This window comes from Cucurbita maxima, unplaced genomic scaffold (genome assembly GCF_002738345.1).
Source record: "Cucurbita maxima cultivar Rimu unplaced genomic scaffold, Cmax_1.0 Cma_Scf00035, whole genome shotgun sequence".
NCBI classification, from domain to species: Eukaryota; Viridiplantae; Streptophyta; class Magnoliopsida; order Cucurbitales; family Cucurbitaceae; genus Cucurbita; species Cucurbita maxima.
The window spans coordinates 564,168-568,294 of NW_019272051.1; positions in this window are offsets into that span (position 1 = coordinate 564,168).

Genomic DNA, 4,127 nt, shown 5'->3' on the forward strand with positions numbered 1-4,127 from the left:
TTTTTTTTTTTTTTTTTTTTTTTAATTTTTTCGTGTTAGGTCGGGTTAACCCAATTAATTTCTTTTGAAACTCGAAACTAACCCGTACAAAATCGGGTTCAAAAATTTGAACCCAACCCAAACCCGACATGCAATTCAACCCAACCCAATCCTTATAATTCTGGTTGGATAAGGTTGGGCTCTCATATTGGATGTAAACACCTTGTATTTGAGTCATGTTATGTATCTAGGCTTGTTTTTTTATCAAGTTTAGGCTTAAGCCCAACCTTTCTTAAAAAATTGGGTTGGGTTAAAAAAAATTATTAAACTTTTTTAAAATTGAAAAATCGAGTCAGTTAGCGGGTTGATATTTTATTAGTTAGCTTAACATGATCCATCCTTTTATAAACTATTTTTATTTTTAGTTTTTCCATTAATCTTAAAAATGCTACCTCATTTTATAAATTATTTTATTTTATTATCCATTTTTTATCAATATTTTTAATAATTAAGTCCATTTTTGAAAAGTAAAAAATAAATAGTTTACAAAAATTTACTTTTTTTTTTCGAATTTGATTAATAATTGAAGTGTTCGGTTTAAATAAGGTGAAAGATAAAGGAGAAAACAAACAAAAAAAAAAAAAAAAAAATGAAATCGATAAAAACAAGGTTGAGCTAGATGACTTAATTTAGAAGAGAAATAGGTCGGCTAGAGTCGCAACAAGCAAACCTGCATGCACGGGCTCTAAATGTAGCCGAACTAACTTAGTTTCCACGTGAGTTGGACAATGATTTTTAGTTGCTATAAAACTTAGGAATATACATCGGTTCGGTATTAGTAACTTGAATAAAATTCACAACCCAGCTCCACTTAATACAGCTTGGGTTGTCAGGATATTTGTTTTAATTATTTAAAAATATCATATTTATCTACCCTACATATTATATTAATAATTAAAATCTCATCAAACTCAAATATAAACCTTTCATAAGGTTGGGTTGAGTTCTAACTCTATTTTCGGGTTGGTCTAGTTGACTCGATAAAAAAAAATGTCAACCCATAAACCAACCTGATTTTTTTGATTTTTCATAAATTCAACCCAACACAAACCGACCTTTATAGGTTTCAACTAATAATTATCTGATTATATGATTATATGAAAATCGAGCATAGAATCTTGAGAAAATTTTTTTATTGTGAACAACTCTACAAGTTGAGGGTTAATATGATTGTTGATATCTCCATGTGATATTAACCTTGGATTCTTGATTGGAAGTCACATAGTCAAGAAGTCTTTGAATGTATAGCCTATCATGTTTGAATTCTATGCATCTTAATTGCACGCTCACTTTGAATTTTCACCTTTTTTGGCCTTTAATTTCCTACCCTTTCTTAGTTCATAACCCAAGAGTGGGTTGGTGATCTTCTTTTTCTCTTCTCTCCCAATGATGAGAAAGATTTAGTTTTGATCCCGAAAACGACTCCTAAAATTATAAGTGTTAAAAGGACTTACCTAAAATTAAAAGGTGAGTTTTTAGTGAGATTATCCTTAGAGAGTCGAATTTTTTATTTTTATGTTCATTAGGACTTCCTAATTCATAGTTTTTAAATTATAACGCTTGATGCATAATATTCAAAATCTAGATTTGGTATCTAATATTTAACATAGGTCGTTACAAATTGTATCAAAGTGCTATCTCTCTCAATAAGATGTGGTTCGAAGATGAGTTAAGATGAAAACTTGTGGGCATATGACACCTAAATAAAGTACTCGTCCATCAATAAATTTAGACGATATTTGAATGAGAACAATTTTGAGATAAGACGACAAAAAAGGATTAAAAAAATTGAAATTTATTGCCTTGTCCATCATTATATTAAGTGGTTGAAGTTCGTATAATATACTACATGTTCAAACCAACGTGAGATTCGTTTTGTAAGTACTGTCCAAATCAGTACGATCTTAGTTTAACGGTAGTTTACATCAATATAAATCTCGAAACGTCCACATTTGTTAACCTAAAATAAGGTAGTCTAGTGAATAGCAAAGCCACAAAAGAAAAGGAAACACCCACGTGAGTGTTTGATCTTGAGAGCATCTTTTGGATATGAGAATGAGATGTAAGCGTACGACTTTATTGAAGATGAGAATGTGACTCATATTGATTCTTGAAAGATATCATAAAATAGTGATTTATACATTTTTTTAGTGACAATATGCATCAATTAGATAGTTTTAATATACCCCACAAAGATTTTATTCTTACCTCTTTTATATATCCATCATTCCAACCATCTCTTGTCTTTATTGAAAATCGGATGAGACCAAAGAGGTATCCAAAATATAAAGTATTCCCCCGGGAGGATGAACCGTGTCTTCCTTTATCTTATGTAATAGCCTAAGTTCATCGCTAGTAGATATTGTTCGCTTTGACTTATTACGTATCGTCGTCAGCCTCACGATTTTAAAACGTGTTTGATAGGGGAAGTTTTCACACTTTTATAAGGAATGTTTCGTTCTTTTTCCAACTGATGTGGGATCTCACATCTTATTTTAGTGTTCTTACGAAGAGTAATAAGAGACAAAACTGTGACAAACTTTGAAAACTATTAAGGCAGGTTAGTTCCCATCATCCTTATTGATCCTGTTTGCCGAAGAAAGAGAAGAATAAGCTAGGAAGGGCCCCTGTAATTGACATGTATTCCTTCTCTTAAGATTAGAGGTTCAAATTTATGTGCTCTCATGACTTTACTTTTGGTTTTTCCAAAGAGACTCGTATCAATGGAGATAGTATCTCTTACTTATATATCCTTTTTTTCTCAATTAGCCAACATGGGACTCAAACAATCCTCCTCTAGAACAAAATATACCATTAAGCTTCCTCTTAAACAATCATTTATCTGTCTAAAACTATCTGGACAACTCCTCTTCTTTGGAGAACTCTACCACGAATCTTCACTATGATCCTACACCTTCGAGACTCACAAAGACACCTTCAAGGTCACAACTTCTTGGATCTTCACTATGACTACATCTTCAAAGTTCAAAACATTTTGTTCGACACTTAAAGCCACTATGACTACACTTTTGAAGATTAAATTGACATGACTAAGTTAAGATAAAGACATGACACTAATACCACTTAAACTTTTGGGGGAAAAAAACTACTCTCGAGTACTAAAACAATCAAATCTAACTATAAAACGTCACACGACTACGAAAATCAAAACGGTAATATATCTGATCTAAAATTCAAATCGTTAAAAGTATTAGAATTAAAATGAAATTAACTCTAAAATATTTTAAGAATGAAGTAGATTTTACCAATCACAACCAAAGTTAAACTTATAAAACAACTATATTAGCAACTAGTGTGAGTGGAAGATGTGCTGTCATTGAGTGTTTATACAATTAATTATTAGGCAAAGTCTCATAAGACGAAAGCCATCAGCATCAAATCTTTATGCATGATGTATTCATTAATGATGAAAACAATTTTAGTTCAAGTCCAAAAAGGCTTATCATTATCTCTTTATGATTTCATCCTACATCAAATCATAATCATTCTTTAAAGATAAGTAATCCTACACGTTTTTTTTTTATAAGCATAAAAATCTCGTGTTTGCTTTAATGACATAAGAAATTTGTTTTATACAACACATAATGTTAAAAATGAGTACGTGTCAAATATCGTCCAGCTATACTCGCTTTGACTACCATAGCCTTTTTCACACACATACTGATTAGGATTGTTACTTAAAAACAAAGTTTTTGTTAATGAAATAACAGGGCGTTAAAAACATCTAATCAATGCTAACATTTTTATTAAAAAGCACATTCAGTTCATAAGCCCGGGATTGGATTGCTAATATTAGCATATTTAAAGTTGGGATCTTTCCATTACTGGCTCTCTCAACCCTATTTGTCACTCTAGTGCAACAACATGACAACCTTAGAAAGAAAAAAGATGGAAGGATATCTTATAGAGCATCATTTTGATCAACTTCCGTGAAAGACGTTTTATTAGAAAAACGCTCTGAACATGTCGGATCTAAATATTGAAAACGGTTTTTCTTACCCTTTTTCTCCAAAAAAAAAAAAAAAAAAAAAAAAAAAAAAAAAAAAAAAAAAAAAAAAAAATCCAAA